This window comes from Phoca vitulina, unplaced genomic scaffold (genome assembly GCF_004348235.1).
Source record: "Phoca vitulina isolate PV1807 unplaced genomic scaffold, GSC_HSeal_1.0 scaffold35, whole genome shotgun sequence".
Lineage (NCBI taxonomy): Eukaryota > Metazoa > Chordata > Mammalia > Carnivora > Phocidae > Phoca > Phoca vitulina.
In genome coordinates, this window is record NW_022589738.1 from 18,901,294 (window position 1) to 18,924,429 (window position 23,136).

Here is a 23,136-nt window from a genome sequence, read left to right on the forward strand (position 1 = left end):
AAGTTCTCTAACCATCTCCATAATCCAGTTTTAGAGTGTTTCCTTCACTCCAGTAAAATTCTTTGTGCCCATTTGCCATTACTCCTCCCCCTCCCCCCAGCCCTAGGCAACCAGTAATCCACTTTTTGTCTCTATAGATTTGCCTTTTGTGCATACTTCGTATAAATAAAATCATATGCTATATGGTCTTTTGTGTCTGGCTTTCAGGTAGCATAATGTTTTTGAGGTTCATCCATGGTTGTGCCATGTATTGATAATCCATTCCTTCTTATTGTTGCATATTACGTTATATGTATACACAACATTATGATTATCTGTTCGCTGTGGATGGACATTTGGGGTGTTTCTAGTTTTGGGTTCTCATGAATAATGCTGCTGTGAACATTCGTGTACATGTCCTTATGTTAGACATATTTTCATGTATCTTGGGTAGATTCCTAGGAGTAGAATTGCTGGATTATATGGTAAATTTCTGCTTAACTTTATAAAGAAACTGCCTAACTATTTTCCAAGGTAGCTGAATCATTTTATAGTCCCACCAGCAAGTCCTGGAGAATATTCCATATACACCTGAAAAAGCATATATATGTTGCTCATCTTGGTAGGAGTGTTTTGTAAATGCTAGCTTAGCTCAATTTTTTGATAGTATTTTGTAAGTTTTCTGTATTCTTGCTGATTTTCTTTCTAGTTGTTCTGTTATCAAGAGTGCGTGTTGAACTCTCTGTTAGTGTTGAATTATCCATTTCCTCAGTTCTTTGTCTTTAGTTTTCAGCAGTTTGATTATGATGTGTCTGCTTGTGGATTTCTTTGTATTTGTTATGTTTAGTGCTCTCAGTTTCTTGGCAATTCTCAGCTATTTTTTCTTCAAATATTTTTTAGCATTACACTCTTTTTCTCCTCTATATTGGATTCCAATTACGCAAATGTTAGATCCTTTATTGTTATCCTACAGGTCCCTGAGGCCTTGTTCCCCCCACCACCATCTTTTTTTCTTTCTATTATTTAGATTGGCTAGTTTGTTTACCTATTTCAAGTTCACTGCCTCCTCCATTCTGCTATTGTGTTCTCCTAGTGAATTTTTTATTTTGGTTATTTTATGTTTCAATTCTAAAGTTTCTATTTGATTATCCTTTATATCTCCTCTTTACTTTGCCAGTATTTTGTATTTTAACTTTCTTTCAAGAGTGTTCAAGTTTGGCAGTTTCTTACTTAAGGATTTTTTATAATAGCTGCTTTAACATACTTGTTAGATAATTTCAACATTTGTGTCCTCTCATTGTTGGCATCTGTTGATTGTCTTTTCCCGTGTGAATTGGCATTTTTGTGGTTCTTTGTATAGCAAGTAATTTGGGGTTTTATCCTGGACATTTTGAATATTATGTTTTTAGACTATGGATATTTTTTCAGTCCAATGGAGAATGTTGATATATTTGTTTTAGCAGTCAGTTTACCTGGTTAGTTCAGAGTGCAAGTTCCAACTCACTTTCTGTGGACTGTAGCTCCAATGTTACTATTCAGGTCCTTTGCAGTGCTATTCAGATCTGTCCCATGTGTGACACCCATTGGTCAATCTGGGACCTGAGTGTTCCTCTGTTAGCTCAGTTCTCAAAGCCTTTGACATGATAATTAGGGATCAAGCCCACATATGTGTGGGTGGGGGGTGATCCGAGTTGCTCATAAGCAGCTTTATGGGTTTGCTTTCCTGAGCTCTTCTCTCTTTGTTATTTTCATGGTACTTTCTGGTTTCCTAGAGCTTTCCTTTTCTGTCCTCCGGTCAGAAACCACCTGCCTTCATGATGCACTGCCTCTGGAGCACAAGGGGCAGGGAGACAGAGAAAGAGAGAAAGTAAGATAAAACAATGGGATTTGGTTTTGCCCTTTTGGAGCTATAACTCCACCGAATGGAATGTAAGTTTCCTTTCCCTTGAGAGTTTTAAATCCTACAGTCTTCTTTTGCCAGTTAATTTCATTGCTGCAGCTTCCACCATGGGATTTTCTGGGCATGGAGAAGGGAGGGAAAGGAGAGAAAAACCCAGGGGATTTCCCTCTAGTTTCTCTGAGTTATAGTAGTTCCTGTTTCCATAAAAAGCACCTGAGCCAGAACATGTGCTCTAACCACAGTGTTCACTAACTTTCAGGTTTTGTTGTGTTGGGTTCAGGCCAGAGAATACTGGAGGTAAAAAGGTGGTAAAGTCATCACCAGTTCAGTTGTACTTGACATTCTGGTATTCTTCCCTGGTCTACTCCTGATAGGTACTTTAAAGAGTTCTCTAATAGCTGCCACATTCTGTACAAATTTTATAGTTGCATTCAGTAGAAGATTGGGTATGTTTATTCCATCTTACCTGGAACCAGAAGTCTTAACTGATATTTTAAGTGATGTTTGGGATTAGTTCCCTTCTTCTTCCCCGAAGTATTTATATATCTCTGAAATAACAGTTTTAGAGATGCAGCTTTTGGTGTAGTTAAGTGGGCAAGTTTCTAAGGGTAAGCAGAGGAGCTGCATCAATGGGCAGAATACATAAGGACCTTCTGAAAAACAAAGCCACTTTTCTGAAGGCATATGTGGTAATCAGACCCGGAAGCACAGTCCTTTGTCCTCATGCAGCATATCATTGACCTCGTTGTTTTCCTTGGCCCTGCCTCTCTGTCACATTCTCTTACTTCTGTCCTGCTGTTTTCCAGTCACCTTTGCCCCCAGGACTTCATTCATCAAGCCCTTTCTCCTCCTTACTCCCCTGTTTGTCTCTGGTTTCCCCCCACACTCCTTCCTAACAGTGCAGTCTTGCATTTTATCACCAGACACTGTCTTCCAAGGATAAATACACTTCCCTCTGATATCTTAGGATATAAGTGCTTGCACTTGACGGATGGAGAAGCTGGGCTGGGGAGGTGGGGGGTGAATAATCAGCTTTTGCTCATAGATTAGGGCCAGACCTGAGTCTCTGCAAGGCATTGAGGTAGTCTAGCCAGCTGCTTCTCCAGCATATTAGGGATTTTTTTTTATACAGTATTTCTGGGGGTGGTGGGGCCAGGCCACATGAAGCTCCAGCACAGCCGGGAATATGGCTCTAGAAAGAAGGTAGTATTCAAATCACACTAACCTCATTAACTTGGGAATATATCAGAGCCTTTTGAGCTGTGTTTTGGTTTTGTTTTGTTTTATTTTGATTTGTTGTTAATCTTGAAATTTAATAGGAAGAAACTACTAAATAACAGTTACTTTTATGCAAGTATTTCCCCTTGTTAGTTATGTGGTACAAAATCACTGCAGGTAGGAAATCCTAAATAGGCAAAAATACATGGACAAAAAGCACATGTTTTTAAGTTGCAGCATGCTTTTAATATTTTTATGATGGAAATACATTCCTTAAAAACCATGGTGGGCTTCTCAGGTGTCTATTCAGATCCATCAGGTTCCAGGCATGTAAAGGCTGCTTAACTCATAACCTTCTGGGCATGTATTTCCTATGTATAGATAAAAACTTGTTGGTACAAAAGATGCAGTACCTTTTGGAAAGAAAATCCTCAGGTACAGCATGTCTCATTTACTACCACTGAAATTTCTTATCTTCTTGGCCTTGGAGCAGGGCAGCCACAGGGAGCTGCCTGAGTTCTGACCCCATCATTTTTATGCCACACTGACCCAGCTCACACAAGGACAGGTCAAGGATACTCATTTTCTACTGCTAAGACTTTTATTTTTTTTTCTTTTGGCAGTAGCCAAAGCAACTAGTTAGAAAGAAAACACACTCATTATTCTTACACTTTGATTTTACCAAGTAATACTCATTTCAGTGGGATGTTTCTGTGGAGATCTCCTTAGCTGTGGGAGCAATTTGACTTTGGTACTGGGAGAACGAACAACTGATAAGCCACAGAAGCAGTGATTAAATAGGCTACAGTTCTACAAATAGTACTGATTTAATTATGTGCATAAGGTTGACCAGGCATGAGATTTAAAGCTAGCTTTATTCAAGGCCGGAATAATTTTTGTAACCCCCTGCCTATATTAATTTTCAGGCCCAATTAAATGAATTATTCCGTACTGATTGTGAAATATTCCCGGGTAGCACCATTAAAAGCTTTACTGAATTCAGATTGTTGCATTATTTTTTAAAGCTTGTCTTGGGATAATTGTGCTACACTTCCCAGAGCCTCTGAGCTCTTAATTGAGAGGTTCTGGTCCAAGGTTGATGGAATCTGAGAATTGGAAGGACCTTGGAGATCACAAATCCAGATACCTTCCCAGTGTAGCAATCCTCTTCACAATATTCTATGAAACAGGCAGTTGTCTGACTCTTGATCACTTTTTCCCCCCAAATAATACATATTTTTCCTCCACACATTCTTGAAGCTACTCACTCATCTTTCCATGATAGGTCATTCTTTATTCCCAAGCCAAGATCTGCCTTCTGGGAACTCTCACCATTGTGCCCAGCTCTCCCCTTCATTACCACACAGAGCAGATCTCCTTTGTCCAAAACAGTTAAAGTCATCTATTTTCCTACTTGCCATTCCCCTATCTCCCACCTCTGGTCTTCTCAGGCTAAAAAATTCCTGGTTCTTTCAACAGCTTTTTTTTTTAAAAGATTTTATTTATTTATTTGACAAAGAGAGACACAGCGAGAGCAGGAACACAAGCAGGGGGAGTGGGAGAGGGAGAAGCAGGCTTCCCACTGAGCAGGGAGCCCGATGCAGGGCTCGATCCCAGGACTCTGGGATCATGACCTGAGCCAAAGGCAGACACTTAACGACCGAGCCACCCAGGTGCCCCTCAACAGCTTCTTATTTCAAGGATTTTAACACAGTGGAAAAATTCATACATTAATATAATGAACACTCAACTCTCCACCAGCCAGAATTTCAGCAGTTAAGATTTTGTCATATTTTTTCTTTACAGAAATGATTATTTCCCTTTGATCACCTCTTCCAGTGTCATCCTCCTCCCTCCTCCGTTTCATGCATCTATAGGTATGTATAGACAACATATAGATTTGTTTTGGATCTCTGTTTTAACTTACATAAATGGTGGTATTATGAATGTGTCTATGTGTTTTGTCCACACAGTAAAATGTTGTAGACCTTTTCATATATTTTGTATTAATCTTTCCATACTGTATGTTGTATTAGTCATTATATATAACATAATATTTTTGGCTGTCTGCCTTCTGGGCATATGGTAGGATTGTAGTTCCTGCCCCTTTGGAAGTTAGGTGTGGCCATGTGACTTGCTTCGGTCAATGAAATGTCAACAGTATAATGGGTACACTTCCAGATGGAGATTTTAAGAGCCAATATGAAATTTACTGCCTTTCATGTCCCTGGCAAATAGAGATGGGTCCTCTGTCAGCCTGGGTCTGAGAATAACTACATTTAGCTTTTTTGCCAACTCACTTTAAACATGTAGCATAAGGAATAAATCGACTTTGATTGTGTTAAGCTCAGATTTTAGGTTCCTTTTGTTACTTTGACAAACTTAGCCCATCCTGATTGGTAAGTAGACCTACATCATTGTTTTCAGTGGCTGTAAAGTATCCCAGGTGTGAATTGACCTTATTCTGTCTAGCCACTCTCCTATTGACAAAAGCCTAAGTACTTCCTGAATTTTGCTTTTATAAAAAATTCTGTATTGGTAATTATGTAAGTTTGTGAGAGTTTCTCCAAGATATGTATCTAAAATGAGATTGCTGGGTCACAAGGTATGGATGTTTTCAGTTTTATATCATTTTGCTACCCAAAATGACCGTACCAATTTACATTCTCACCCTTCTAGCTGTCATTTGTGTGACATGATTCCCAAACCTTTTTGTAATCTTGGTTCCCTTCTCTGGATTCACTTTTGTTAGTCATTGTTTCTCTGTAATACCCAGACTGGAACTTCATTGTTCCAACTGAGGTAGATGGTATGTTCTGAATTCAGCCCAAATTGAGTAGCTGCATCACCCCGTGTGGTATTTGCTGGCATCAAAAACTGAACTGCTGTCACCCTGCATTCAGGAAATAAGAGTTTTTAAAATTGCAGGGGCTCTACATACATTCTAGTGAAATTTTATCCTGGTTTTTTTCTTATCATAATAGCTTTTGAATTCTCCCCTTTCCTCTGATAACTGACCTAGGAGGGGTAACATTCATCAGAGGTCAGACCCCTCGTAGGTCAGTAACCTAGTAGGTTCATCTACGTTACTGATCAGAGTTTTGATCAGAACAGGGCCAAGGACGTAGCTCTGTGTCCCCCCACAAGACACCTTTCAGGTTTACCTGTCTGCAGCTGCAGGTCTTCATCCTACCAACTGGACAATCCTGATGGCCTTTGTCAGCTACCTGCACATATACTGTACTTACAAAGATTTATCTCAATGAATGCATTAAGCGACTGGAACAGAAAGGTGTCTAGGGTAAGTTGAGTGTGTCCTGATTTTGAAGAACCCATGCTAGCTGGTAGTGACTATTTCTTATCCAGCCAGTGCTTCATTAATTTGGTCTACAATGGAGTTTGGAGTGCAATTCACACTTTTTATTTGTAATGATGATATTCCACACCTTTGAAAATAAGGGAGATTTTTGTCTCTCTCCAGTCTGTTGAGAGGTCTGGGTTCTGCGAGTTTTCATAGATGAGAGGAAGTGATTCTGCTGTCACAGGTGCAAGTAGTTTTTTAGCCCTGTGGTGAGGAACAGGGTGGTCTTTAGGATTATGACTAGCCAGGATGCCTGTACTCTACTCCCCAGCCAGAGTGTCTTCTCCCTGCACCACCAGAACCAAGCCTGTGCATAGTTTAAGGAACGATGAGGATTCCTCAGGCCACTTAGCTTAGGTCATTACAAGTTAGGCTTGCTGATGGTCTTTCTGTTGTTCTTTGGGACCACCTACATGTCTAATCCCAGTTATTATTTTTGTATCGGGATTCTTAGTTACATGTGTCAGAATCCCAACTCAACAAGAAACAAAAAGAAAGTTTACTGGTAAATGAATAGTGTATGGACTGCTGCTTGTAGGTATGGCTATATCCTCATCGCAGCCCTGAATCTCCTTCTCTCAGCTTTGCTTTCCTCTGAGTTAGTTCCACTCCCAGACAGGCTGTCTGCAGCAGGTGCAGTGCCTCTTTCCCAATACTGTCAAAACCCTTGGATGACCTGTTGGTATAGCCTGGGTCCTGTGCCTTAGACCCAGAAGGTGTGTATTTGTTAGGGAGGGAGGGACAGAGTTGCCCTCCCACAGACCACATGGACTGAGCATGAACCCTCGTTCATACTTTCATACATTTACTGAATGCCCACTATGTGATAGGTACCCTGTTAGGCTCAGAGGTTATCACTGTGAATAACACAGGCATAGTCTCTGCCTTCTTGAAGTGTGTAAGTGTAAAAAAAATGGACTTTAATGTGCTCACAGTGATAGAGGAAAAGTTCCTGGTGCTGGAAAGCAAATGACAGGGGTTCTGATATACTCTGGGCAGGTGAGGAAAGGCTGCCCTGAGGAGTGTCGTTTGGACTGAAATCTAACATGAATAGGAATTAGATATTGAAGTAGGTAGGGTGATGATGAACAATGGGTGGGTAAGGGGGTGAACAGTATGTGCAGAGCCTTGGAAATAGAAGGAGGAAGCATATTCCAGGCACTGAAATGCGGCCAGAATGGCTGGATCACAGAGAGTGAAGGGGCAGAGAGGCATAGGTGGGGCTGGAGAAGTAGGTTGGCACCCCCTCTAGCAAGGCCACATGCCTTGCAAGAGGTTTGGAAGCCATGCAAAGTTTAAGCAGGGAATCAAAGTGATCAATAGCCCTGGTCCATGCGGGTCACTCATTTCCTGAGATATAGCTTAGTCTAGTGAATTAACTAGCCAAGGTCACCCACCTGGTTGGGATTTAAATCTAGATATGCCACAACATCTGTCATGTGTCCAGACCTGGCTCAGGCATTGCCTCTCCCAAGAAGCAGTCCTCATTGCCCCTTCCTTTTTGCCACTGGGAGAAGGTAGGTGTGTCTCCATTCCTGTTCCACTTAGTATCTTGCTCAGAGAACTCTCATGATTTTGTTTCCCCCATCCACGTCTGGACAGGATTTGTTGGTGCCTGCCCAGGCTAATGATTGGCATCTGTGCAAAAAAGTCTCATAGCAGACCTGACTTTGAAAGGCCTGCTTACAGGTTTGTCCCTTGGTGGGCATCTGGGAACTTGATTTTCAGGAGGGTTCCCACCATTCCCAGAACTGATTGATAAAGGTGGCTCATTGTGCCTGAACTGTTTATACAAACAATGTAGTTTCTGCAGAACACCTGCTTTCCTTCTTGGGAGTCTGGAATTTGGGTATTTGCCAGTCAGAGGGTGCCTATGTAACCAGCCTCCAATCAAAACCTGGGTCCTGAGTCTCTAATGAGCTTCCCTAGTAGACAGCGTTTCACATGTGTTGTCACAACTCGTTGCTAGGGAGATTAAGTGCATCCTTGTGTAACTCCACTGGGAGAGGACTCTGGGAAGCTTGTGCCTGATCTCCCCTGTATTTCATCTAGTGTGCATTTTCCCTTTGCTGATTTTGCTTTGTATCCTGTCACTGTGGTAAATTATAGCCAAGAGTATGATTATATGCTGAGTCCTGTGGGTCCTCCTAGTGAATCATTGAAGTTGGAGGTGGTCTTAGGGACCCCGACATAGCACCCTTGCAAACCGTTGTTAAATATTTGTTCAATACTTATTAAAAGGAGAGAGTGAGCCTGGTGAAGAACCAGGGCAAAGAAAGGAGCTCTCTGGTGGTATCACTGACTCACCTCTCCTTTTGAGCAGTCAGCTTTGGCCCTAAACTTGTACTCTCCACTTACTAAATCACAGCCCTACAGGGGCCTACAAAGAAATCTGTGAGCACTGGGGAGCAATGGAAGGGTTTTACACTAAGGGCTGTCACAGTCAGATTTGCATTTTGGAAAGAATAAATGCCCAAGAATCATCAGGAAATTTTGTGAGGAGAGTTTGTTCTACCAGATTAAAATTTACTACAAAGCCACTATAATAAAAATAGTGTGGTAATGAACTAGAAATTTGAGCTAACACCCAGGTTTCCCACATTCCAGCCCAAGGTCTTTCATCAAATCTTTATGGAATTATTTGATGAGTCCTATAAGAGTGAACATCTGAGACTCAGTTCCCTCTCAGCTTTACTTCTGAGAAAGGTCCATACAAAAATGGGCATCATTTACATTGTCTGCAACAGAACCTTCTGAACCTGGTTGTAATGCTGTCAACTGTCAAAGTAGGAATATGGGGTTCTGAATTCAGAACCTGGGAAAAACAGTAAATAAACTAAGAACCTTTTGCCAGTCTCCTGTGCCTTACTGATATTTTAAACACTGCATATAAATAGCTTAGGAGCAATTTTGGCACTTTTGATTTTTATAGTCTTTCAGTTGGTGGAAATGAAATATTCCTGTTTCCACAATCTGCCACCATTGTTTTGTCTCTCTTTGCATGTCAGGGATGATGTTTCCTGAGGGACAACTTAATTAGACCACGCAATAATCTGCTTGGGGAAATAGAGAAAATCAGTTATTTAAAACACACTGGATGAAAGATCTTATAAAAAAAAAAGACCTTTGAAAGAGGAAAACATCCTGTACTGAGGGAACAGAGGTGGGATGATGGAGTTTTGCTGTCCCTGTTTTGCATTTCTAACAGTAAACTTGAAAGCACAGGATCTTCTGACCATTGGAGCTGAAATTATGTATTCAGTGTTTCTCATGAAATAACATTTACCATTAAAAGAAGATTGCATTTATACTTGTCTTGGGTAATTCTAAAAATTTCTATGCAGAAGATTCTAAAAATTTTAACGTGGAAAATTCACCAGCTCAAGACCCACACAAGCACACAAAAGCATTACATTGATTACATGTCTGTGTATTGGCTGATTCCTGAAATGGTGTCTCAGAAGGATTAAAATTGAGCCTCTGTTCTGAGCACGTGGTGTTGACTGTAGCCTGGGAGTGTGCCAGTTAGTCGCAGCACCTGCGCCTCCTCTCAGGGTCCTGTTGCGGCTGCCCAGGAAGATGGAGGGTAATTGCCTCACCACTCCAGCCACACATGCAGGGTTAGGAATCCTGCTTATGAGGCTTCTCCTGCTCTGACCAGAAAGAGACCCAGGGTGTCTAGCCAGCTGGCTGCAACTCTGGGGCACGAAAAGCAGAAGAAACGAGGATAAAATCAAGCCCCCTCCCCCAGCCCACGTGTGATAATAATGATTAGACGCCTTTTCATCAACAGCCTTCCCTTGCATTAAATGACATTCAGGAATCCTGGGTGTGATGGCCTATTTGCAGTGTGCAAATGGAACATGGGAAGAGGGTGCTCAGATCTGACCTAGAAATTTGAGATGTAGCTGGAGAGACCTAATACCCCACTGGGGACTCACAGGCTAATTACCTTGAGTCCGGTAAGTGGAATACAACTCCTAAAGGAAACTAGGTGTTTTGAACTAAGAAATTATGTATATGTTTAAGCAAGACTTTGTGTATTTCTTTTCTTTGTTTATTATAAGTCCTCAAAAGTTTGTAAGAATTGAGATTCTCCAGAGTGTGTGAGGGCTTTGAAGCCAAAGGAAGGTGTCTTCTTTTTTTACTTATTTTTGTTCATGAGCAAAATTCTGGAGTATTGGGTTGAATGATATGAAATTGCTAATACTCAAAACATTTTGGCCTACAACAATGGCAATTTCATGCGGATCAACCAAATATAAACTAATTTCACCACACAGATGCTTTGAAAATATTCCCAGTTTATTATTGTGTCAATCTTAACTTCATCAGAGGGGCAAGGATCTCATAAATTCTTAGAGTCTTTATTGTTTATAATAACTTGTGACATATCCATCACCTATCAGACTAGTGGGCTTTTTTTTTTTTTTTAGCAATTCTAAGGTATAATTGATACACAAAAACTGCATATATTCAGTGTATACAACTTGATGAGTTTGGATATATACATATACCTGTGAAACCATCACCACAATCAAGGTAATAGACATATCCATTACTTCCAAAAGTTTCCTTGTTCTCTTCTTTTGTGTTATAACACTTAACATGAGATCTACCCTCTTAAGTGTACAATATAGTATTGTTAATAGGCACTATGTTGTACAGCAGATCTCTAGAATTTATTCATCTCATATAACAAACTTTATACTCATTGAACAGTAATTCCCCATTTCCCCTTCCTCTCAGCCCCTGGCAACCACCATTCTGCTCTCTGTTTCTATGAGTTTGACTACTGTAGATAGCCCCATATAAGTGGAATCATGCAGTATTTCCTTCTGTGACTGGCTTATTTCACTTAGCATAATGTCCTTCAGGGTCATCCTTGTTGTTGCAAATGGTAGGATTCCCTTCTTTTTAAAGGTTGAATAATATTCCATTGTATGTATATGCCACATTTTCTGTACCCATTCATCTGTCAGTGGACATTTGGGTTGTTTCCGTATCTTGACTCTTATACATAATGCTGCATGGGTGTGCAGATATCTCTTCAAGATCCTGAGTTCTGTTCTTTTGGATATTTATGGCCAGCAGCTATATGAAAAGGTGCTCAACATCACTAATCAACAGGGAAATGAAAATCAGGACCATAATGGGCTATCACCTCACACCTGTTAGGATGGCTATTATATATATTTTTAAAAGATAAGTGTTGGTGAGGATGTGGAGAAATTAGAACCCTTGTACACTGTTGGTAGGAATGTAAAATGTTGCAGCCACTATGGATAACAGTATGGAAATCATAAAAAAATTAAAAATAGAACTACTAAATGATCCAGCAATGTCACTTCTAGGTATATATCTAGAAGTAGTGTTTGTTTTTAACTTGTATATTTTGAGAGAGAAACCCAGAGAAGTCCAGAACTCCCAAGGCCTGCTGTCTTAAATACAATGACACAGTGATACATGGTCTAGGTAGACTAGAGTAGCCTGGAATTTTTAGTTCGTTTCTCGCTCAGTACCTGATTGACTAGGCCTTCTTAGGCAGTCAGTAAGCATGACTACAAATCAATTGCTATTCCAGTGTTTCCTGACTTTATCCTCAAAATGCATGTTGAAGGCTAGCTACTTATTCCCTTGCTTAAAATGTTTTTGGAGCTCTCCTTTTTGGAATTACCTTCAGAGCCATTTCATAAGCCACCCAAGGAATTGATTCATTCAATAAATATTTATTTGAGTCACATACAGTGGTGGGCAGTGTATTGGGTATAGAGACAGATGACATGGACATAGAGGGCAGTCCAGGGGAGGAGTATGAACAGATGCATGGATGCAAGAAAGCACCAGGACATGTGAGTGGGGAGCAGTGAGGGACTTAGCTTCCCTAGAGAAGAGACTGTGCAAGGAAAATAAGACTGGAAAGGTGAGCTGTGGCTACACTGTGGAGTGCCTTGAATACTAGGCCTAGGAGTTTGAAATCAGCGCTGTGAGCAGTAGGGAGCCATTGAAGGTTTTGTGCTTTTCGAGTTTTAACCTGCCAGCTAATAACTGTAGAATTGGAATTATAAATCAGCCTTGCAATTTCTTTTCCCAGCTTGTGACTGACTAAAACTGGTTTTACACACCTCAATTGCATATTCACTTGAATGGACTTTGAATGACATTTGATTGTTTCCAAAAATTAAATTCATTCTCAAAGGAAAAGTTTTGCTTCCATTGACCTTATTCAAAGGAATATGATGCCAAAGGAACAGAAAGCAAATCCAAGCAAAAAATGTCCTAAGTATTTTGAGAAATTGCACTGTTGGAACAAACATTTGCTGTCTCAGAGGGTCTCTTGGAAGTCAGCCTGGAAGTCAGCCTATAATTGGATGTGTGAATTCTGGGGTGTGTGTGTGTGTGTGTGTGTGTATGTGTGTAATTAATATTATTTATTTGACAGAGAGAGAGAGACAGCGAGAGGGGGAACACAAGCAGGGGCAGTGGGAGAGGGAGAAGCAGGCTCCCCGCTGAGCAGGGAGCCTGATGTGGGGCTTGATCCCAGGACCCTGGGATCATGACCTGAGCCGAAGGCAGCCGCCTAACCGACTGAGCCACCCAGGTGCCCCTGTAATTAATTTTTTGAATTGGTATCTGCCCTTCCTTTACTGAAGTGCACCAAAGGGTAACACTGGGGCAAATAAGGGGGCACCTGAGTGGCTCAGTCGGTTAAGTGTCCAGCTCTTGATTTTGGCCCAGGTCATGATCTCAGAGTCCTGGTCAGCAGGGAGTCTGCTTGTCTCCCTCTCCCTCTGCCCCTCCCTGTGCTTGTGCTTTCTCTGTCTCTCAAATAAATAAATAAATAAATATTTTTTTAAAAAGAGGATGGGGATTATAGCTAAAAAGAACAGGCATTCTAATAGCAATAATTTCTCTCATTAGTGATGTGGGATGTTTTACTCTGACATTCTAGTTAACTGATTCACTGCTGATTGCAGGTGCCACTTACCTCTAGCCTAAGGAGGTACTTTATGGCTGTCTTGGCATCAGGTAAGATGAGAGTCTTACAGATGGAGTGATGTTTGTTATTTGTATGGCTGCTATTACAGATTTCTTCTTTTGGGTCAGCTATTTGACCCCTCTGGGATTGTGGCATTAGCTTGAGTGCCCTTCTCAGTAGAGGCCAGCAGTAGTTCCTGCTCTGGAGAATCATTCAGCGTCTGAAGTGATTCAGTATAGTAGGTCTGAAGTGTGTGATGAAATTTCCATTGTACAGTTTATCATTAAAAACTGCCTTCTAAATTCTGTCAGTTAACTATTGCTGTATATCTAATCACTTCAAAAGTTAGTGGCTCAAAATAGTAATATTTAGTTCATTTTTCCAAGAGTTGGCTATTTGGGCTGGGTTCAGCTGAGTGGTTTTGCTGTTCTTAGCTGGTCTCCCTTATGCCTTTGTCAACTACAGGTCAGCAGGGAGCTTCTGCTTTTGAGGTTGGCTGGTCAGCTGGGGCAATGGTAGTGGGTAGGAGCCCTGGGCTTTACATCTCTTCTCCTGAAGCAGGCTAGCCCGGGCTTGTCTTCATGGTAGCTGGGCAGATTTCTAAAAGTGAGTAGAAGCAGCAAGGCCTCTTGAGGCCAAGGCTCAGAATCGGCACACCTTCACCTCTGCTGTATTCTGTTGCCCTAAGCAAGTTACAAAGCCTAGTCTAGATTCAAGGAGTGAGAAGAAGCTTCAAAGTCACATTGAAAGGGCATAAATAAAGAAAAGGGTAGAGAATTGGGGCCATTTTTGCTATTTATCACACAAATACAGATTACTCTTCTTAAAGACTTCAGTTACTTCTGTAACATTTAAAAACTCATGTGTTCTGTATGTTCAGACTTAAAGGCTGCTCAGAAACAAATAGGAAAGTATTAAAATTGCTCACAAGTCAGGGCCTTGATGGCAGTCCTTTTGTGAAGCTGATTTTTTTTTTTTGAAACTTGGATGCTCTGATACCTGAATGTGCCTCACATTTTAAGTCAGAGTCATTAATTCTGGATCCTTTGTACTAAATGATGTGAAGACCATAAATGCAGGTTTAAAACATAGCTGCAGATTTTTTGACACTACTCTCATCAGGAGACAGGGCCTGTGTGTCCTTCCAGTTAGATCTGGGTTGACTTGTGACTGCTTCAACCGATACAGTAGAGTATACGACTTCTGAGGCTAAGTCATAAAAGGCAATGCAACTTCTGCCTTGTTCACTAGAATATTCATGCTGGGACCCCTGAGCTGCCATGTAAGTAGTCTGACTACCCTGAAGCCACGTCTGCTGGAGAGGTCTTATATGGGCATGCTGGAGATGGTATCTGCTAAGCCAAATCATTCCTATTAAAGGTGCCAGGTAAGTGAAGAAGCCTCCAGATGATTCCAGCTGTTTGTCTTCCCAGCTGAGATTCCAGACAACTTAGAGTAGAAAAAAGCCATTCCTGCCATGCCTTATCTGAACTCCTGACCCACAGAATTCATGAGGTGATAAAATGGTGATTGCTTTATGCCACTCTGTTTTGCAGTGGTTTGTTACACAGCAGTTGATAACTAGAATAGCAGAAATGAATGGGTGTGACTGTATTCCAATAAAACTTTATTTATGGACAATCAGTGGAGACTGTTAGTCATGGGCCTCTAGTTACTGATGTGCTGGACTCTAGATCCCAAAAAAGGTAGAGATGTCTGGGGATTGTATTTCTGTAGATATGGGGATCAAAACATTCAGTGAAGGGAGGAAATGATCCCTGACTGTGCAGTCAAGGATTGCCCATGAACAGAGAGAAAAAGATGTTACTTCTATTCAGAGTGGCAGGCAAGAGAGTGGAGAGAGACGCAGGGCCAGAGACAAATGTATTATTGGCTTACTGTCTAAATGTGTACCTTTCTCCCTCTTGGTAGGATGGGACTGAGAATCCTGGGAGGGAGCACCTCTCAATGGAGGGGATGAATGAAGGAGGGAAATGAACTTTCTCCAAGGTTAGCCTGCAAACTAAAATTGCAAAGTAAGGACAGTTGTCCAAATTAGCAACCAGCAAATGAAAGTCATTTTACTCCCACTCCCAATGAGAATCATTTTAGAATGACTTTAAAGTTTAGGATTTTCAAAGAGATTAAGGAAGAATAACATCCATTACAAATTTTTCAAAAAATCTAGCCCATGCCTGGTAGGAGCTCATATTCTAGTTGGAGATTAAAAAAAAAAAAAATATATATATATATATATATATATATATATATATATATTGTTGGTTACAGAACAGTTTAAGTTAGTGATGGTGCTATACCCAGGCCATTCCTAGGGCATATTGCTGTTGAGATTGTCAAGGTATGGGTGAGTCAGACAAAGGAGGCCTTTTAGAAGAGGTGACATGTTTTCTAAGCCTTATAAGGATAAGTTTATATGTTTCTAAGTGAGGAAGTGAGAAGAGGACCTTCCAGGCAGAAGGGATGGTAATAAAGCATATGGGTGAGAAGCAGCATGGGGATGGGAACTACAGAGGTTCAGTGTTGCTAGAGCATAAAAGCAGGGCAGTGTGGTGAGAGAGAAAGCTGCAGAATGAGATGCAGCTTGATGGTGGAGGACCTTGTTGGCTTTCATGAGGACCTTAAGAAAAGGTCTAAGGACAAAGGGAAGCCATTGAAGTCTCTCAGCAGTGAAGGGACATAGTCCAGTTTGTGTTTCAGATAAGTCTCTGGCAGTTGGGTGGAAGGTAAATTTGAGGGCAACAAGATCAGGAGTCCTAAGACCAGTTAGTTAGGAAGCTGCTATCACAGTCTTGGTTTTAGGAGATAGTTAGGTCCCAAACTAGGAAAATGAAGGTTAAAATGGGAATATTGGGGACGCCTGGGTGGCTCAGTCGGTTAAGCGGCTGCCTTCAGCCCGGGTCATGATCCCAGGGTCCTGGGATCGAGTCCCACATCAGGCTCCTTGCTCAGCAGGGAGCCTGCTTCTCTCTCTCTCCCTCTGCTTGTGCTCTCTCTGTCAAATAAATAAAATCTTAAAAAAAAAAAAAGTAAAATGGGAATATTGATATAGAAGATTATTTCATAGGTTAACTTGGCAGGATTTGATGATTGATCCAGGGTGAGAGAAGAGAAAGAATTTAGAGATTTTTCTAGATTTTGTGACAGCATAAAGGAGGGTGCCAATGGAGACCACTAGAAGGGAGGAAGAACCAGTAGCCTTGGTGTTAATCACCTTCCAGGTTGATATGTATGGTTGGCAGGGGGTTTTGGATTTGTTCTTTTTTTTCTTCTCCCTCTTCCCCTCCCTCTTTCTTTCCTTTGTTTCCTTCCTTTGAGCCATAAGCATGTGTGTAGTATAGGACACTTTGGGGAAACACCATCACTTATGAGATGGTTAGAGGAAGAAAAGGATATTAGGGAGCAACACAGGGAACCCAGAAAAAGCCTTTGGAAACCAAGGCAGTTGTTTTAAGAGCAGTGGTGGGAAGGAGGGAGGGAGAGATCAGCATGTAGCATACAGGTACTTAGAGATGAGGTTTGGGAAATATGCCCAAACTGGTGATTTTTTCAAGAATTCTGGTATGATAGAAACTTGTTGAGGAGTGACTAAAAGTAAGGAGGAGAAGAGAAACCATAGACTACTTTTTGAGGAGTTTGCAAGAGAAGGGAAAGAAAGAAATTAGGTATTAAATAGAGAAAAATGATGTAGGGTCAAGAGAGAGTTTGGGGATAAAGGTAGGGAGAGATTTGAACCTGTTAACAGGTATAAATCTAATATAAAGGCAGAATTAGGAAGTTAAAAGGCAGATTTTTTTCTGATCATAGAAAGTTATTTCTTCATTTAGAGCTGTCTAAAAATTGGAATGGATTATCTTGTTAAATAGTGTGCTCTCTCACTGAGTGGTCAAGTAGAGGTTAGATGTTTTTCGGTGAACTGTATAGAAAGATATATTGGTGAATGACTTTGGGTTTTTTAGCCTCTCAACAGTTTGCCCAAAGTTGTTTTAAGCATTATAAACTAATGAGTTAATCTGTGGACTTGTCTTGCCTGGCAGCTTTCCATAGATTCGTCAGATCAATGTGCCAAGTTAATTTATGTGCCTTTGATCTTGAAGGATGAAATTAAACTGCAGATTCTCAGATAACAAAATATTGAGGCTTAGTGTCCAGGAAAGTTCATCACTATGACAATCAACCATGGTCTGGACATAATAGGTATTTTTGATAAGGGTAGTCACTTTCCACACACAGCAACAATGAGTTTTATTTCAAACTTTTGAGAGTTTAATTTTCTATCTGTCCATTTTTTTTTAAAACACTGTTACTCGGAATGATCAAAATAGCACTGAGATGATAGGAGAAATGGATAGAGAAGAAAAACCTGTTTCCTTTTCTCTGTGATTCATATTCCTATATGAATGCTCTTAGTTTACATGAAGTTTGGTTTCCTAGGGCCAAGAGGAGATAATTAGTTTCCATCTATGCTCTCTAGTCCTTATCTTAGATTGTTTAGTGATCCCTTTGGTTAGCATTTAAAACAGTTCAGGGTAACCTTTTGCAGTTTTGTCTCAAATGACTACTTACCTGTGTCCAAATCTGGCTTCCTGGGGCACTGAAGCATGAACGGCATAAATGACTGAACACAACTAATTCTCAGAAAGCCACATTTTAGTCAGTACTTTCCAGCTTTCTCACTCATCATTTCTTTTACAGAACTAACAAGTGGTAGAACTAATTAATTAGAATTTTATTCCTTCTCAAGTTATACATTTTAAATTCTCCCTGTTAACCTTTTGAAAATGCCAGTAAGTAGTAAAATAAAATCCAGACGGAAACAAGAAAATGCAAGTACTGGAAGAAGAGTTCCTACCCCCAAAGAAAAACCAGGAACACCAGGTATGGTGAATATTTATCCTTTAAGGAAAAACAGTTACATTCTTGTTACCAACTGGCCCACAGATAGGGAGTCACTCTCCAGTGACCCTCAGGCCTGTATGATTTACCTATTTCTTAGCCTGTTTCTTTCCTTCTTCTGGGAGAGTGCAGTGAGTGAAAATCTCACAAGTCCTCAAGTTGATTCTTTTCCTTCTTAATTTAATATTCTCCAGATATGGTAGGAACAGGAATAAGATACCCTTTTTATCATGTATTTCCTTTTTTAATAGTTAATTTTTTATTTTGAGATAATTTTTTGAAATAAGAGATTTTGAGATAATATGTCTAAATTTAGAGAGGAGTTGCAAAAATAGTAGAGTGAGCAACCTTGCTGTTCCAGAAAAGATGGAATAGACACATTTTACTCTATTCCATTTAAATACAATAATACAGGTAGTTTACAAGTAAATGGATGCAAAAAGGTATACCATGCAAACACCAATCAAAAGAAAGCTGGAGTGGCTATACTAATATCGGATAAATTAGACATCAGAGCAAAGAAAATTACCAGGGACAAGAGGAGACATAATGATTCAAAGGTGAATCCATCCATAAGACACAGCAGTCTTAAATGTGTATCAACCAAATAACAGAGCTTCAAAGTACATGAGGCAAAACTCAACATAACTGAATTGAGAAATAGACAAATTCATAATTAGAGTTGGGAACTTCAGTGCCCCTTTCAGTAACCGATAGAACTGCCAGACAGAAGAAAATCAGCAAGGTTATAGAAGAAAATACACTACCAGTCAACCAGATCTAATTGACATAGAATGCTCCACAACAGCATAATATACTTACTTTTCAAGTACACATGTAACTAACATTCACCAAAATAGACTATATCCCAATCCATAAAACAAACCTCAACAAATATAAAAGAATTGAAATCATGCAGAGTATATTCACTGACCATAATGCAATCAAACTAGAAATCAAAAACAGGAAGACTACCCAAAAGTTTCCAAACACTTGAAAACTAAATAACACACTTCTCATTAATCCATGGGTAAAGGAGTGAGTCTCTAGGGAAGTAAAAAAAAAAAAAAAAGATACATTGCCCTGAATGAAAATGAAAATTTGTAGTATGTAGCTAAATCAGTGCTGAGTGGGAAATCTATGACACTAAATGCTTATTTATATGAGGAATGGGTGAAAGATCTCAAATGAATAATCTAAGCTTCAACCTCAAGATAATGGGGCGGTGGGGAGAGCAAAATAAACTCAGAACAAGCTGGAGAAAGGAAACAATAAAGAAAAGAGAAGTTCATGTAATTGAAAACAAAAACAGTAGAGAGAAACAGTGAATCCAAAAGCTGGTTCTTTGAAGAGAGATTCTGATTTAATTGGTAATGGGTGCAGTTTGGGCATTGAGGTTTTTACAAGCTCCCCAGATGATTCCAATGGGAAATGGGGATTGAGAACCTCTGCTGGGGAGGCTAGATAGGTTTTTCTTGGGACTTAACTCGTGTTAAGTGGCCCAGTTCCTTTCTTCTGAGGCAGATTTGTAGCCATGTCATTTTCCCTCACTTTTTGTTGCCCTCAAAGTCAGTACTGACTCTTTCCCTTATATGTCAATTTGCATGTCTGACTGCTCCTTTGCCATAGGCATTGTTGTAACTGGAGGTGAGGGTTTAACCTCAATCCCCCTCCACTTCACCCCCAACCAACTTGATTGATTTTGGGATTAACACCGAAACCCCTCTCTGATTGGTTTGTCACACATCATTGGTTACCAGTTTTAGGCTGTGATCACCCAAGCCATAGTGACAGTGTGTCTGGTGCACCTGGTCCTGTGACCCTGGTCCTGAGGGAGCCAAAGGACTTGGTTTCTCAGTTCTGGTGGCCAGTACAGTGCCGGCCCTCTAGTAGCACAGTATTAACAGTTGGTGTGCAGTGGATTTGAACTTGCTCAGTAAGTTTGGGATTGTTTCTGTTTTGTTTTGTTTTGTTTTTTTACCTTATATGTAAGGCTTACATGCCTTTTATTGTTATGAAAACCTGGGATAAAGGTTATTTTTCCTCCTAATAAACTCTGACAATCACTTTAAATCGGGTAGATGTTATAAACGTACTAGGGGTACATGTGAGCAAAAATCTCAGTGTGGAAGCAAGTCACAGCAGCAGATGGGACATATTGGAAACTGCTATTTTTAAAAATTGTTTGTGTTTCTATCTAGAGAATTGTGTATTTCATAGTAAAAGCTATTCTTATTGATTTACTTTATTCTTAAGAAGTCTTATTTGCAAATGGTATTTTATCTTCAAAGGATTCATGTCTTGTACATATATCGCTTTTTATTCTTAAAATGCCAAGCCTACTTATTTGGGTGGTTGAAATTGTTGAATATATGTACATAAATTAAAAAGAACATGTACTGCTAATTTTTAAAAACTTACTGGAACTGGGGCTTTTTTCCCCTAAAAGGCATAAAACAGATTTTAATTTAGAAAGGCCTATGACCATTAAAATCTGTCAAGATAATATCACAGAATACACCACCCAGGCTGAAATCTTCCAGTGAGGTCTGTATCAGCCAAACAGTGGGCTGAGAGATTAGAAAGGAGGCGGTGATGTTAGGAGAATGATAATTCAATTGTAGGCTTCCGATTTTCAATATTCTTTCTTTCATTAAGATAAAGGTTTCTTGGGGCACCTGGGTGGCTCAGTCGGTGAGCATCCAACTCTTGATCTCAGCTCAGGTCTTGATCTGAGGGTCGTGAGTTCAAGCCCCACATTGGGCTCCATGCTGGGCGTGGAGCCTACTTTAAAAAAAAATTAATTAGTAAATAAATAAGCATGTATTTATTTATTTATAAATAGTACATATTTGTTTTATATTATATTTATAAATATTATAAATAATAAATATTTCTTGTAGTTTAGACCAGAGGTTGACAAGCTATGGCCTGTGAGTCAAATCTAGCCTGCCACCTGTTTCTGTGTGGCCTGCGAGCTAGGAATGGTTTTTACATTTTTAAACGCTTAAAAAATGAAGAATAATATTTCATGATGTGAAAATTATATGAAATTCAAATTTCAGTATAATAAAGTTTTATTGGAGCAGAGCCATGCTCATTTGTTTATGTACTGTCTGTGACTGCTTTCATGCTACAATAGCAGATTTGAGTAGTTGCAACAGAGACCATATGGTCCATAAAGCCAAAAATATTTGCTAGCTGGTCCTTTCCAGAAAAAGTTTACTGAACCCTGATTTAAACTCCCTTCCTAGCCTAGCCTTTCTATGCAAAATGATTCCTACTCAGGAGGTTTGATATGCCTAAATAATTTGTTAACAAGTCTATATATTGAAGAAGGTAAGCCTGCTTCCTGGCAATAGAGATAACTGTGCTTGACATGGAAATACTTCTCTGAGTGGCAGGAACCTACCCAAGTAAATTTGTATTTTCTTCTTTTTTCTTTAATGCATTTTAAGGGCTTTGGAGAAGTGTTGACCTCCAGATTCCTCATCCGGTCACAGGGAACTCATGAGTCACATGACGTGTCTTTCTTTTTAAAAACAAGCTTTAAAATGACACATACATATACACACAATAACCGAGATGCAGGTAGTCGTCTTTTAGAAAGTACAGAAAAGTTCGTCTACTCCAACTTCTGGTATCTTTTTTTTTTTAAGATTTTTATTTATTTATTTGACAGAGACAGCGAGAGAGGGAACACAGGCAGGGGGAGTGGGAGAGGGAGAAGCAGGCTTCCTGCTGAGCAGGGAGCGGGACGTGGGCTCGATCCTGATACCGATCCCAGGACCCTGGGACCACGACGTGAACCGAAGGCAGACGCTTAACAACTGAGCCACCCAGGCGCCCCTGGTATCTCTTTTTTAAAGACAAAGATTTGTTGGGGATGAGGAGAAGCAGTAAAATATGTAGGCTATGTTCTTTTTCTTATTTTTTGTTTACTCAGTCTCTAGATAGATATTTATGGCTTTAGTCACTGGACTACTGAAATGTGGTAGAGAAGAAAGATATGCGAGGTGAACAGGCTTGAAGGGAAGTTTTGTTTCCACAACATTGCATTGAAATAGTGTGATGGATTGAATTGTTGTGTGGAGAGGGGTGAATTCCGAATTAAACCATAGGCAGCAGACTCAAATAGCTTCAACATGGAGATTAGTATTGTTTTCCCCAAAGCAGAGCTAATCAGCTCAAGAAACATATTTATAGCATTCATGATTTCTGTTGAAGGAATAGTTTAGGAGGTTCTTTGCCCACATGGGCAGGACTTGACCCTTAAGGATATAAGAAGAGTTCCGCTTTGGGCTGACCAGTGACCTAACTCAAACGTCTGTCTCTGTTAATGGCTCTGGAGGATATTTTCCTGAAAGCCTAAGGCAGCTGGACTTTTCAGATGTTTCTTTACTTAAGGATTACTTCCAAATACCATCATGGATTTATCCACCCTGATTTTATCTCAGTCCTTCTTGAACCTGTTTACATTTTCATTCTGTTCCACTTCTTGAGCTGATGAGTTCTCTAAGTTCCCTAAGCATTGCTCAAAGTCCTGCTTTCTTTTTGATAAAATTGCCTTTAGGTTTCAGGGAGTGCCCCTTTGTTACTTTTACTCTGTGAGTGGGAGAATAAACTCAAGTCAATCATTTCTACCCTTACGTCTTGTTTCTGCTTCATCCTTTTAGAGCAAAATTTCTCAACCTTGGCAGTATTGACAATTTGGACCAGATACATCTGTGCATTGTAAGAGACTATCCCTTGGGTTGTAGAATGGTTAGCAGCCTTTCTAGCCTC

At 40.1% G+C, this 23,136-nt stretch overlaps 1 protein-coding gene across 1 annotated transcript in view; it reads left to right on the forward strand.

Annotated features, from left to right (window-relative positions):
* The window catches only part of JADE3 (jade family PHD finger 3), a 134,978-nt gene that overhangs the window by 39,459 nt on the left and 72,383 nt on the right, over positions 1–23,136 (forward strand). Inside the window, exon 2 of the mRNA XM_032426740.1 lies at positions 4,904–4,974. The gene's annotated coding sequence lies outside the window, so the exon portion shown is untranslated. The remainder of the gene's footprint in view (positions 1–4,903; positions 4,975–23,136) is intronic.